Source organism: Aethina tumida, chromosome 3 (genome assembly GCF_024364675.1).
Source record: "Aethina tumida isolate Nest 87 chromosome 3, icAetTumi1.1, whole genome shotgun sequence".
NCBI classification, from domain to species: domain Eukaryota; kingdom Metazoa; phylum Arthropoda; class Insecta; order Coleoptera; family Nitidulidae; genus Aethina; species Aethina tumida.
The window spans coordinates 36,456,549-36,472,506 of record NC_065437.1 but is presented as its reverse complement, the minus strand read 5'-3'; the positions used below and the strand labels follow the sequence as shown (position 1 = coordinate 36,472,506).

At 28.5% G+C, this 15,958-nt stretch overlaps 1 long non-coding RNA gene across 1 annotated transcript; it reads right to left on the bottom strand.

Moving 5' to 3' along the window:
• Positions 1-11,435: 11,435 nt before the first annotated feature.
• Positions 11,436-12,827, bottom strand: LOC126265000 (uncharacterized). Its single transcript, XR_007547552.1, has 3 exons — positions 12,707-12,827; positions 11,612-11,717; positions 11,436-11,544 (listed from the first exon to the last, which is right to left on the bottom strand). It is a non-coding gene; the product is annotated as an uncharacterized LOC126265000 (long non-coding RNA).
• Positions 12,828-15,958: the final 3,131 nt, after the last annotated feature.

Below are 15,958 nucleotides of genomic sequence, written 5' to 3'. Positions count from 1 at the left end.
ATATCTTATACAATTTTTATTTCCAAAAAACGTACTTTGTGTTACTGAGAAAGTCTGAATCAACAACAAGTAGCTCAAATGTGCAATGTCTCCCAAAGTGTAGTAAATTGCGTTTGAAATCGGCAAACTGGTGGTGCCAATACAGATAATGTCGATATCATGCGTAAAACATGGCCGCAACTGTTGCTTAGAATTTGTATTATTTATTATATAACTAATTATTACTACATTTGTCGAGTTTGGACCGTGGTTCTTTTTTGTAGAGGATGCAGTGACCCCCGCGTTCTCCAAACTGCAATGGACTCAATACGACCGTCCTCAAAGACAAGTTTAACCTCGAAACCAGCTTCAAAGTTTGGAGGAGCATTTTAATGCTCTTAGAGGAGAATGGATTAAGAATTTATTCGTTCATCAGAGCAAGGGGGAACCGATCAAATACTAATTTGAAAAATGTAGCGATTTACATTATTTTATATTTAATTTTTATTAATCCTAAGAAATTTGGTGATATTACTTTATTAATGGTTAATGTAATTTTATTCAAGATTGTTTCTTAAAATTTAAGTTGTTATTGTTGTAAAGTTTGTTAGAATATAATGCCAATTTTTTATTTTGAATTAATAATATATTCAAAATGTTTCGGCTTTACATTAGGAAAAGGTCCAATAAATGCACTAAAATTACAATATTATAATAAATGCAATAAAATAGTATTATAAATATAAATGAGGTGTTTAATTAAAAATATAAAAAATGTGTTATTGGATATTTAAATTTAAAATTTATATTAATTATGTACAGCATAATTTATTCATAATGGAAACATCCATAACTTTTTTATTTATAAATTAGTTTTAAATAATATTAGTTCGAAACATAGGTAAGGAAGAGTTTTTAGTCATATTTTGTCTAGCCGATTATAAGATGTTTTAAAATTGAGAAAAAATGATTAAGGCATTTTTTAAAATTTTAAAATATGTTCGTACCATATATCATATAAATATTGCATATTAATAAATTTGGAACATAGTAAATATCATATTCTTATGTGACAATGAATTCTGATTAACCAAACAATGAGAAAAAGTCACAATAATTTAACATTAACACTCACAATAAATAATAATTTATTATTCACTGTTCACTGTGTTATTCATTATTCGTTATTCTATATTCGATATTCGTTATTCATTATTCGTTATTCGTCATTCGTTATTCGATATTCGTTATTCGTTATTCGATATTCGTTATTCGTTATTCGTTATTCGATATTCGTTATTCGATATTCGATATTCGTTATTCGTTATTCGATATTCGATATTCGTTATTCGTTATTCGTTATTCGTTATTCGTTATTCGTTATTCGTTATTCGATATTCGTTATTCGATATTCGTTATTCGTTATTCGTTATTCGTTATTCGTTATTCGTTATTCGATATTCGTTATTCGATATTCGTTATTCGTTATTCGTTATTCGATATTCGTTATTCGATATTCGATATTCGTTATTCGATATTCGTTATTCGTTATTCGTTATTCGTTATTCGATATTCGTTATTCGATATTCGATATTCGTTATTCGTTATTCGTTATTCGTTATTCGTTATTCGTTATTCGTTATTCGTTATTCATTATTCACTATTCACTATTCACTATTCATTATTTTGTAGTTCTTCCTGGTGAAATGATATGGAAAACAAGTTTTATGAAATACCTGTTTTTAAATTTTTACTCAATTAAAATTGAGTTAGAAACCGTTTTTATCTTAAATAGTTTACACTTTATGTAAATAATTTTAAATATAAAAATTAAATAAAAATAATTAGTTTTATTATTACTTTATTTTGATACAATTTTAAAGAATAATGTGAAAAACAATATAATTTTTTTTTATTACTTAAGAGGAAGAAATATTTACGGTTACATTAAAATCATTTAAAATATTTTAGAATTGAATTTTATTTTTATTATACCTTAATTTCTATTAATTTTTGTATAATTGGATAATAATTTAATTACAATAATAAATATTAATATTTTATTTATTTTTCCCGATTAAGTAATACAAAAATATTATAGAATATTTTATTATTGTAATACTTGTACTAACAAACATGTAATTTAATTAATTGAAGCATTTTTAAATTGTTCTTATCACAAAATTGCTCTTCTTCATCCTCTATTTTTCTACCTTTTTAAAAACTATATGCAAAATATTTCCTTAAAACGAAAGGTAAAAAACCTATCTTAATCAGGAAAATACAACATGGAAACCATAAATTACGAGTAAGCCTTTTGTGTGTTGCCTCAAAGATTAGAATAAGTAAACGCTCATTTCTGCCAGTAATATCTTGATATTCGACAAATGATTATGTAGAAAGCAGCCAGTGCTCCTGGTCTGGATTAATGCTCGAACAATGGGGATTATTCAGATATAGTCGTACCTCCGCCTCGTGGATCCAGCCTCAGACGCCGCCGCACACAGTTTGACTTTAACATGTTTCGCGATGCATGTTGCACATCCGAGGGCTGGATTTTATGTTTAAATTATAGTTACCGATCTCTTCTTGCTTTCTGTGCAATAATTTACAGTTGGATTGTTGCGGAATACTTTGGCACGTTTGCATGGGATGCTTTTAACGTTATTAAACATTAAATAGGGATAATTATCTGACTCTCCGCACCGAGGTTAACGCATTTTAAAATGTATTATATTAGGTGCCTTTATTGTACATAATTCATTTTATAAAAATAACACTTTAAAATAAAATTATATTAATTATATTAATCATTCATCATCGTTAATAAATTTAACATAGTATAGGCTTTTTAATTGTTTATAATAGTGTAATAGGGTAAAAAGTTTCAGTCTATTATCAAAAATTTGATGAACAAGTGTCTTTTTTATTTTGTTGCCTCAGTTGTTCTTTTGCATTCCAGAAGAAAGACGCTTAACTATTCATTTGCGAAATCAAAAGAAAACTTAACATATGTTCTTATTGTTAAACTTCAAGAAACCAGAGGTCGATAACGAAAAACGAATCATACAACTAGAAATGTAAGATACTCTGAATATGAGGTGTATGATAGGTTTATTATGGATCGAATACGTCACACATAGAATAGTTAAGTGGCCAGACGTCTAAAGCAACCTTCTTCCTCTAAAACAATCGCTTGGGCACACATATTGACAATCAGCGAAAATTAAAAAGAAAATGGGGTTGATTAATGAGTTCCAAGAAGCGGCCATAGTTTAACATGTTGTAGTGTCGCGTTTCGAGAGGTTAATGGCGAAGATGTGGCAACCGGAAAACGAAATTTAAAAAACTGACAACTGAACGCCAACGATTGAAACAAAACGGCTATTTTTTAGATCCAGAATATTCTTCCTCATTAAATAATTCAACAGGGCTCGAAGATATAAATCTATTAGCAAAAGAAAATGAAAAAAACAATTTTTCTTAGGTTTAGGTGTTAGGTTTTTATTTTTTTGTAGTGTCATATCCTCTAATAAACTTTGTCGTAGCAAATTCTTATGTAAAATTTTATTTTATATCAACAGTAATGCATTTTATAGCATAATTACACTTAATTAAATAATTTTTTATCTTTATTTATGATATATATAATCCATAACAGACATTTTTTATATGATACAATTTGTGAATTGTGAAAACAAACGCATTTCAGAGAATATTTGTAAAAAATTCATATTTCCATAATACACATTAGTCAGGGATGTCACGCGTTCGACCGCCGAAAACTAGCCACGGGTGTATCCAGCGCTGAAAGGTCCTGAAAAGGTGGTGCTGTTTTTCATAATATGATGTATATTGGATAAAAAATATCATTCCTTGTACTGAAATGCCTTTAGAGTGGATCTATCATCATAAAAATTTAGTTTCAGTGATACGTTAGAGTACTTTGATGAATTCTTAAGATTTTAAACAATATATCTTATTTATATTAACATAAAATTAATAAAGTAAACATTTCAATCTACTCAAAATGTTAAAACATTTTTCCCGATCAATTTGGACAACTTGAGTGATAAACACGGGAAACAATTTCACCAACAAAGGAATCACGCATGAAGTGACGGTATCACCGTTTTTGAGATACATTTGGTTTCTCATAGGGAAAACTGATTACGGGATCAATAATAGACAAAGTAGGAGCTATAACTTTACAGACGAGTTTCGCTAAATCGAACCATGATTTGCCATAAAACATCGGCTTATCAAGACTTCGAGTTATCAAGTAAAAATTACACATAATTTTCACCTTGGACGTAACCAAATTTCTTCGAGTTATCAAAACTTCGAGTATTTTATTGTATCAAAAATAGATGCAAATTGAATTGTTTCAATAAAAAGAAAAAAAAATACTAATAATAAAAACCATTAAAAAGCTATATTTTGGTGGTGGAAAAAATTCATAACTTTTTAGTAGCTTTTTTATTGATTTTTCTTTACTTCTTCTTACTTCTTCTTTACTTACCAGTTTTTTTAATTAATTCATCTAGTTTATAGGGTGGTGAACTTAATTAACATGCTAGATTTGTAATTATTAACAGTAATTTATAGAAACTATAAACTAATATACATTTTATTTACCATACATAACTAAAGTCGTGAGAATTTTTTTAGGAAACAAAAATGAATTATGATATTTCAACAAGTGAGGTGCAACAAGAGGATAAGTCATCATTTTATCAGACTCGAGTTATATATACAATTTGATTGTAATTTTAAATAGTTTTTTTAGTGCAAGAAAGACTCTATGAATTACAATAATATTTCCACAATATCAGTCGATACAATTAACTTCTGGGGCTCTGATTAATTTTATTTAATATAATAATATAATTTTATACAAGGTGGTGCATCTTAAACGGGCTCATTGACAGAAAAATGAAGCGAGATTGATTCATTCAACGTGTACCGCTTGTATTTGTAAAAATTGGATTTTTCATGTCTTTTGTAATGGTGTTAAACGAATTCGCTACTTTATGTTTACTGTCCTCTATATTTGTGGTTGTACTTAAATTCTTAACATTTTCAGCTGGTTCCAACGTGGTATTGCCTAAACACTTTTACTTATGATTTCAAATTAAAAAAAGTGTACTGACATCAAATATTACTCAGAGGGCTGTTCCGAATATTTTGTGTAAATTTTGCACTCAAGGTGGTGTTGAAAATCAACACAAGCCAAGACGTCCACGAAAAACCACTCCCAAGATAGACAAAAATATAAAAAGGTTCCCACAAAGACACGTCGATAGCAGAACTGTGAGAAATCAATCACCTTATTGATGCAGGACTACGTGCCCTATCTACTGTTAAAAAACCACTGCTCTCAAGGAAAGACAGAAAATGGAACATTGTCTTTTGGAGAGACAAAAGTAAATTTAATTTGTTCGAGTCGGATTGTAGAATATTTGTGAGACGGCCAGTGGGACAACAATGAATGCCATTTTAAATACCGAACGTGGTGGTTTGGGGATGCTTTTCTCGATCCAAAGTTGGACCTTTGATTCAAGTGGAAGTTAAAATGGATCGTTTTCAAAACAGGAACATAGTGAAAAACAATATATTTTAATTTGTCAAGAAAGAGATGCTACTTTGTTGGTTATTATTTCAACAAGACAACGATCCCAAACACACGTCCAAAATTAATAGAGTGGTTTCTAATGAAAAACTTAACTGTGATTGAATGGCCGTCTCAGTTCCCTGATCTAAATCCTAATGAGCACCTCAATCAAAGGAATTATTAGTCCGTCGCATCCTAACAAAAAAATTAAAAGCAAATATGAACTTCCTCAAACTATACTGGAGCAGTGGAAACAAATTCCTTTTGTCACATTGCAAAGACATAAATAAGCATTCTGATTCTTTATGACCACATATCGCATTAGAGTATCAAAATAAGCCTCAAAATATTAAAAGTTATCCTATGGGAATATAATTTATTTTTATTATTGTCCAGTTTTTTATTGCAATAAAAAGTTTAACGAATAAATGAAGCAGAGGCTGAAACATAGATACAGATTTTTTGCAAAAAATTGTTATTTTAAAGTTGAACGTTGAAAACGTAAATTATATTTTCCTGCACCCAATATTTGTTGGTGGTATTTTGGAGGAGCCGAAGAGGTGGACCCTCTTAAGGCGGCGTCGCCAGCGGACAATAAATCAGGCCATTTTTGCGGGGCGCTGTTGGCGGATGGCCAGTGGCGTCGGCAACGGGAGACGTCGCGAACAAATCATGGTACGACCAGGCGCCGACCGGTCTGCGAATCGATAAGCCGCGGCCGGAGTCGCGCTGCTGATTGCGGGACGACTTACCGGAACATTGTCCCGACCCGGTCCCCGGGGGATGTTTAGTTCGCGTGCATAATTCAGTGTGGAACGCGTCTGTTTCGGTCCGACTCCCCGTCCCAGCTTTTTCTGTATAAATATGTACGGTTCGAAATTAAGGGCGCACTATGTTTGTCTGCTGTAATTAAAGTGGATTTTGAATTATGCTTATTAATGATGCTTTCAAATTAAAAATATTTGGACGGTTTCTTGGAAACTTGGAACTTTAATTTTAATATACTTTTTGTGATGATAAAACCTGTATAATAAAGCAATTTACATTTGCAAGATCGAATCGTTATCGTCGGCCTTCGCCTATTTTAGATGTCATTAAAATTCTGTATTTTGGCAACATTTCATGCTTTCTCAGACTCCGGAAAATAAATTACTTTTACTTAAAAGCAAGATGGAATATGAGAGATTATATGCTATTAATAACATAACAAACCGGAGAGAAATAGATTGGTACTTAAGTTTTAATAAAAAACAATTTGATATTTGATCTGGCATAATTTTCAGTTCTATTAAGTTTTTTTAATGTATTGAATAAATGATAAAATTTATAATTAGATTATAAGTAAATAATAAAAAAAATATAATATTTTTTTGTTACCTTGCTCTCCATTATATTTACAGAGTGACAGAACAAGGTATATATATATATATATAGAAGTATATTTTAAGAAAATTGTTGCCTTTCTGAACCTTCCATATTTACAACAATCCTGCCCTAAATATTCGTAAATACATTACAAACCTGAACCTAAACACTGTTGCCACATAGTCATTTACATTTTAAAAGGAATCAGGGAATTCCCCTAAAATGTTCGTCGCGTGGAAGGTGCATAACGACAAAAAGTTCCCTAATATGCGCTTTTCAGACAAAATTCAAAATCAAAAGTTATTATGGCTTTTAGGATACATTTATCAATATGAAAACATCTTTATAAAAAAATCTGTCTATATAAAAATCATTTATCTATAATTAATTGATTAAATATGTAATTCATTTAATTTCAATGCTGAATGTCCAACCATGTCCATATCTATAATAAATCTTTTTTTGTTTTTGCGAAAGTATGTTTTTATAAAGTAAAATTCAAAAAAAATTTAAAACATTGTCAAATATAATCCTAAAAATTATATTTGTGTCATGTTATTTAATGCTTGATGGTGAAATTTCCTTGTTCCTTGTGCCTTCACTAGTATTGTAACTTGTTGGGGTAGAACAGGTGAAGATGGATTAAGTCAACTTCGAGTTGTGAGAGTTAGAATTCTGCCTTCAAGTGGAATAATGATATGTGCTGAAATACTAGATACTCTGGTGCTCTTTTGGTTGTTAACAAAGTTTTAAGTGGTCTTGGTTCCTGGGGATATGGATGTGGAACATCAAAGCGTCATCTAGTATTTGTTAATATGTTATTTTTCTTAGATCTTACATTACTTACTAAGTCTTTGGAAAATAAATTGAACTATAATTTGAATATTAATTATTTAGACATTAGGGTTATTGTTGAGGTATTATTGTTGGATTTATTGGTGAGTTACAGTCATTATAACTAAACTGTTTTTAGCAATTTACATTTTATTTTTTTAGCAGGATATTAATTTAACTGACACATAATAACATAATTGACATAAGATAACGTAGTAATTCAACAAATGTACATTTAAATTCTTCAAACATGCGGAAAATAACTTAAAACTTATAACTTGTTCAAAAATCCATGACTTGAATTAAATCTGTAGTAGGTCGCTTATAAGCCCGGGCATAAGTGTATATGTTATATGCTTAGATCTTACATCTGTGTACAGGTATAGGTGTCTGATTTAATATGTTTAAAGAATGTTATTGTAATGTATAATAATATAAATGTTATTTTTTGCCCTCCATTTAAACTTACACAAACTGAAATGGTATTGACCCATTTTCATGTATAATCAAAGCTTACGAATAGAGGAAACAAGAATTAAAACTGTTAATGATGAAAGGCGATGCGAGAAAGAGAATTTTATTTTTATTTAAAACATTCTTTTATGAACATCAATACAAATAAAAAATAAAACTTAAAAAACATAAAAAAAGTAAATATAATACACCTAATATTTTAGTTTTCCGGTATACATATTATATACTACCATTTTTTCCTTCAAATAAATCGTGATATTTTTTAAAGATTTCAGTAATTTCACATTTAGTGGGAGGTTTCTTCTTTTTAATGTTGTCAGAAAAATAGTTTGCAATAATTTCTTTATATGTGTTTGTCCATGATTCTCTTTTTGCAAGAGGTTTTACCATTTTTGCTTTCGGCAATGTATTTGTCCATATTATTCGAATTTATGTTAATGTTTTCTATTTCATATATGATATTCACATAAAGGAGTTAATTATTAAATCCATATCAATTTCGTCCAATGTTTTGCCTTTGAATTCTTCAGCACCACCGTCCATCATTAAAAGTAAAAGTTTTGAAATTTTAGCTGTATGACAAAGTTAGCCAGACAAATGCTAATAATTGATATAATGAGTTTGTAAAGTATGAATTTGCTCAATTATTCCATATCATTATTTGAAAATTGGGGAAGTTGAGTGATAGTCGAGCCAAATGCTTTCGAAGTTTTGTTGCCGTTATACTATTAAGTCTCTCAAGTTTCCATATTTTGACATATTTATGAATAATTTTTCTTCTATCAATATTTCAGCCATTGGTATGAAAAATAAGGTAAAGTTGGAGAATCCGCTACTCTAAGGAATATTTTGCAGCGCATGCGTCGTGTGGCGCTGGTTTCGCGCTTCTTGAACAATTTGCAGTGCAGTGTTGTCGTTTTGCAACGGTCAAAATATTCGAATTATTCTTTGTGGTTGAATTATTGTTAATATTGTGTATTACACTTTTTATTTTTTTGGTAATTACATTCTTAATTTATTGGTATGCTTATTTAATATATTTTACTTTATAGATCATTCCCATTTTAAAATATTGTACTTTTATTCCTTTAGTAAGATCATTTTTTAAGTTATCTTACTTTATTGATTATTTGTGTGCTGCATTATTATTTTTTTGGTACAATCTTAATTTATTGATCTATAGGTTAATTAAAAATGTGTTTTATTTAATTTTTATTGTTTATTAACTTATTCCCAATTTATTAATAAGTTTATACTGTATTTGCATTGTGCAATTTTTTTCGACTTACATAGACCATGGCTGATCCTCGGAAGATCTATTTCCATCGTACCTCCACGAATTCATATGGAGAAATAAATTTAAAAAATCATAATATGTTTATAAGCATTTTAAATTGTATCGGGGAGCAATATCCACTGGAATACATTTTTTTTGTTTTAATTCATTTTGTTTGTATTATTTTTTATGAAAATGATACATTCCCCTTTGTAAATTTACCTAATTTAATAACTACCAAAAAAATATAGAGTAAATAAAAAATGAATATACTAATTAATAAATAGATTAGCCGAATGTTATCTTTTCAACCACATAAATGATACAAGTCGTACATGAAAAACATAATAAATTATATATAGATTTTTCTAATAACAATTTTCTCTACATATTTTGTTAAAAATGAAATCTGGCAATCATGCTGTCTAAAATCTTCGAAACAGATGATTTCAAATCAAGTTGACTTATGCGCCAAAAATATTTCTTAAAGTCGTGTGGATTCTATTCTGCAATATTACCAAATCGCGAAATTCAAGTTAAAAGTAATTTTATAATGTAACCTTTCTATTAATCAGACCTATTTTCAAACACTGAATGGATTATTTGAATTGTTCTTAATAATAATTGTGTGTAAAGAAACTAATATCCATAAAATTAAGAAGAGAAGTGAAAAACTGGAATAGAAGGAAATATATTCCAAAACAAGAGATACGACATTCTTAAGAACATTTTCAAAATTTATGACTTAAATGGATAAATTTAAAATATGTATTAAAAATTATTAAAATATCCTCTAAATGGTTAGAGTTATCGATTAACCAACCACAGGAGACCTTTTTTGTAGAGCCTTTAATTTTCTACAAAAATATATATTGGACATTTTATAATGATTACTTGTAAAATTTAGAAGGAAAAAGTAAATTGTTTTATTGCAATTTGTAATCTTAATACTTAGTGAACAAGTAAAGTGCACCTCCAGTTCGATAACCCACCAACCACCTCTGCTACCTACATGTTTCTGCATTTCGTACGTCATCAGATAGGACACAATTCAAGATCGCAGTTCTATACAGCAATTAAAATACACTTTAATTTGGTCACTGCATTTACGGCGAAGTTTTTCATTTGGAAACACTTATTAATTTTATTCTTTCAAAGATAGCAATTTTGAAAAACTAGAAAGCCCATCGTCACTGACTAAATGTAGCACTACACCAACTTTCAATTTATCACCATATAAATTTAGTTTTATGAGAATAAATAAATAAATAAATGTATTTATTTATAACTTTATGTATAAAGTTATTACATTTGGATATTGGACAAGCGAATACAAATTGATTTATATAATAACATGTTACAATAAATGTACATATTCCTACAAAAATATCAACTTCATAGCCATAATAAGTACGAAATTAATCATATTTTGGCACTAAAATAAATTTTACTTTTATTTATTTAAGCTAAAAGAACATCTGATTAGATTACCTAAAAGACATAAGAAACATTTTATGACACGAGATGTAAAATTTATATTAATTAACATAAATATGTAATTAATGGAAAAAGAATAATTGAATAAAGTTTTATTTATGTAAGTTGAAAAAGAATATCTGAGTAGATGACCTAAAAGATATAGAAAACAAACATTTTATGACATTAAGAAGTAAAATTTTTATGAATTAATCAAAATAAATCTGTAATTTAGTGGAAAAGGAATAAATAATTATAAAAGTTTTCGTTATTTATGAAAGCTGAAAGAGAATGTCGGGGTACATTACTCAAAGGACACATGAAACAATAAACAATGCTTTACGAAAACTCTCCTTTTGGGAAAGTGGAACAATACCTTCCGCAAATATTTACTAAAGTAATTGATGGACGCAATGATGAACCGATGGCAAAGTTGAAAGGACGAAAGGAGAACCGGAAATATCATGTTCAAAAACTTACTTTGCGTTGCCAGTTGCCCAGTTAACTAGTCTCGTTCTGGACCTACCTGAAAATAATCAAAAACGTTCAATTAATATCACTGTTTAATTGGTCATTCAATTATTATTTGTTACCTTTAATGCCCTTTCCCTGTTGCCTTATCGTCTCTCCAATGGTTGGTTGGGTCATCACACTTCAGGATTTGTCCATCAAAGTCACGTTGGAGAAAACACTTCATCACTGTTGTCCGTCGAATCGATGAGAATATAAACATTTTAGTTAAAGAAAGAACACTTATTTGATTTGAAAAACTATTTTAATAATTTTAATTTTTTAGACTAGATTAATACTTTCATGTTATTTACCGTTTTTGTTTCAATAATCACTGTATAACATCATTTCTCCCAACTTTACTTATCCAAGTAAAATATCAACCCTTTCCAAGAAATTACTTCTGAATGCTTTTATTAATATTTGTCAATATAAATAATTTGTATGACTTCACTTATCCAAGTAAAGTATTATTCAAAAATGTACTATAGAGGTATTTTATTTAGTATTAAATACTTTTATTTATTCTAGTAATGTCAAAATAAGTTCTTTCGATAGTTAAAACAATGAGTAATAATGGTGGAACTTGATTTAAAATATAGATGTTAATACAAATAATTTGGGTAAAAATCAAAATTTATTAATAAAACGTTCAACGTTTATTAAACAGAAAGTTTCCTTATTAACTTGAATTCATTAATAAATGCATTACTAAATATAAATCGGATTTTTTATTGTGCGACAAAAACATATTTGCAAAAATTGTTTTTGCATCGTCGTGTCGGTCGGTTCTCGATGTTTTTCGATCATAAAAAAGTAATCCTTGGTGTGTCACACCGTGAGTGTTGTTGGTCTTCAATATCGATTACACAATCAATGTTCAAATATTTTATTCATCTTAAATCATTTATTTTTCAATTATCTTAATTAAATTAATGTAAATTATTTAAATAATTAAATTCTTACTCACGAAAACATTTATTCTAATTATAAAAAATATAACACATCAGTTACGACCAATAAAAATCAAAAAGATGACAGTAAAAAAATATTCAATTAAAAATCAAAGTATTTAATTTACTATTAAAATATTTGAATATTAAACAGAAACTGAAATATTGTTTAAACAACTCAACATTTAAACAAAAAAATTAAAAAATCTAAGTATGATGTTTTACCTTTTAACCCCGTAGCATGTCCAGTAGGGCACTAATTGATCGCACGAGGGACTGCACTAACCCGAACCGCACCACCGAATTAATTGGGGTGGACGGCAGCGCGGACCACCACCCCGACCGACGACCGACCGACGACCGACCGATCGATACGCGGATCGATAACAGAATGACCGCAATTTAATGGCGCCGTCCAATAACGAGTCACCCCACACCTCTGTGATTGGTCAACGCCGATGTTTATGTAATTCTTTCAAGAAGGTTTTTGCTTGAAACGGAATTTTTTCGTTAAAACATCTGATTTTATACACTTCGCCCGCTTTACCTGTTTAATGATAATAACCAACAAATCTGAGGTACTATTCGACAAATTTTAAATAAATAATCATTTTTATCTTAATTCGGAATATTATAAACCATCAAAATACAGCAATTTTAATGTAACATTTTACAAATATGCAGATGAACAATGTCTAAGAGAATTTACAAATTTATATACATATTTAATTATAATTAACAAATATGCAATATACATACTACATTATTATAACATTAAATTGAACGTTTGCATTATTATTAACAATTTCGAGCATAATCGAAAAGAATTTATAAATTTGAACGTTATTAACAGATTGAACAAAGAAAACACAATAATTTTAAACAAAAATAATATAAATGTTTTGTATCCTAAATTGAACATTTAAATAATATAAATAAATAAATATTTATTGTTTATTATATTATTATGATTGTTTATTTTATAATTGTAGTTATATTACTAATTTCATATAATTAGATTGAAACAAAAGTGTTTTATATTCACATCGACTCCAAAATTTTGTTCTAATGTTATTTAATACGCTTTGTAGGTAAATATAAAATTGTAAAAAACTAAAACAAAAAACTGCATGCAGATTCACGGCAGTCGCGTTTCTTAATCTTAATTAATATTATTTGGAATTATTTTAAAAATGATTTAAATTAGTAGATGAGCTAATGTGATATATTTTAATAATATTTAAAGAAATAAGAATTTGGATCTATGAATTCAAAAATACCACTTTGGTTTGTTTAAAAAAGATTCTCACTCTTGTTTTTCATTTATTGTTTCTTTGAACATTATTTGTTATTGTATCTTATAATTCATTCATCATTTGTAATCGTTTCTATAAATGGTATTCTTTAAATGTTGTTGCATACAGTTTAAAAAGCCTCGAGAGTAAGATATTAAAAAAATTTATACATTAGGTTTTCCTGTTATATAATTTTGAAATTACTATTATTTAATTTTTTTATAATTAAACAAATAAATTAACTATCAATATTGTAAATGAAAATAAAAAAAATATAAGATTAAGAGAACGACTAAATTATATGAATTACCTGATTTTCAAAATTATTTTTATACTAAATTGAATATAAGAAACTGGCTGTGAATCTCCAACTTTGTTGTTGATACATACTTCGAAATGAACACACTATGAGCGGGTCGGGTAAAAATACCCGTCTCGAGAACTGTTGATTGTTAGTGGACCGGGTAATTTTTACCTTTTTGAATGTACTTACTTTAAAAGCGGGGTGAGATAATTTTACTCTATTGGTTTACATACGGAACTGAAAGAATTATCTCTTAATTTTTGTTATATTGTTATACAACTTAGTTTGGACTATTTTGCTGCCCGCCTATAGTGTGTTAATATATGACACATAATTCACAAAATACACGTCGCGTTTCGATTCGTTTCTGAAATCTAAATCATTTTAGGCCTCAGAAAGTCGGTTTGCAGAATGGCCATAGTGTTTCCCACATTAAATTGCAATAGTAATTTTTAAAATTAAAATACTTGATTTCAAATGTTATATTATAATGAAAAACCTAAAACATTAAACTATATGTAGAGGTTCTCTTCCTTCACTTCATATAAAATTCATTTATTTCTTTGTTCTTTAAGGAAAATTATTCGAATACGCGTTTCCTTATTTAGATTCAAATTTGTTGACTTTTATTCGCAATAACGCAAACCACTTATGCATGCGATAGTACATAATAATTCTCAGAATTATGTATAAATTGAGAAATTTTGAATATAGACTACGTCAGAAATCTTATAAAGAACCTCCAGATGTCATTAGAGCACATCCTGCTTATTTTGCTGGTTTTTCTTTAATTTTTAATTTTTATACAATACAATACAATTATAAATATAACCATTCCTAAGTTGTGTTACTTGCCGAAGAGTTTTAGAAAGTTAAACATTATAATTTTTAGTCAAAAATCAATTATGCGAAACTTTTGTGACGAGTGTGTAAGTGTATATTTTGTAAATAAAAAATATTCTAGATTAAATGTAAATGTATACTGTCAGTCTGTTGCAATGGATAATTTTAATTATTCCCAAAATCAGAATTCTAGTAGTATAACAACAGAATTTTTAAAATTTTTAAACCAGTAATAAAACTAATATCACCAAATTCCTTGAAAAATTAACAAGAAAGTATACTAACAGGTTCTACCCTTCTTGACATACTCAATACTGGACGAGTAAATTCTTGATCCGTAACTCGTAAATCAATACTCAATAATCTGAGAAATGTATTAAAAACGCCCGTTTTGATATTTGATCTAGGATAGTTTTTAGTTTATTAAAACTTGAAAACGTTTACCGAATAAGAAAATCTAAAATAAAATGAAAAACAAATAGGTAAATACATTACCGAACTGAATTTTAATGACACGTACATCAGCATAGAAGCATATAGAAAATGTTTTTACTTATTATTAAAAAACAGTATATGTTATATATAAATCATATTAATAAAAGCCCTCAATTTCAGCTAGTTTCACTCAAAGAAAATCTGTAGTAAAAGAGATTAATGTTAATTGTTATTCCGGTCAGTAGTGCATAAAATTATGATCATCACGATGTCGTTTGTCACCGGGGGTATCATAACAGTGGCTATTATACTGTCCCCAGGAGCAATTAGTGGCATGTATGAAGGTTTACGGAATACCGAATATAAAATTGTCCGAAATATATATTCTGATACGCGTTTGATGTTTCCGTAATCTCTTGCGCGACGAAAAGTTTTAATGAAATTTTTGCATACTCTCTACGTGCCCTGTATTCAATAAGCGTTGTCTACACATTTTTTGTTATTGTCCTTTTTTTGCTGGCCGCCGATCTGACCATAAAGGCAGCCAATTAATCACACAAACATTGTTCAAATTTTATAAAAACGACCGCATAAATTAAT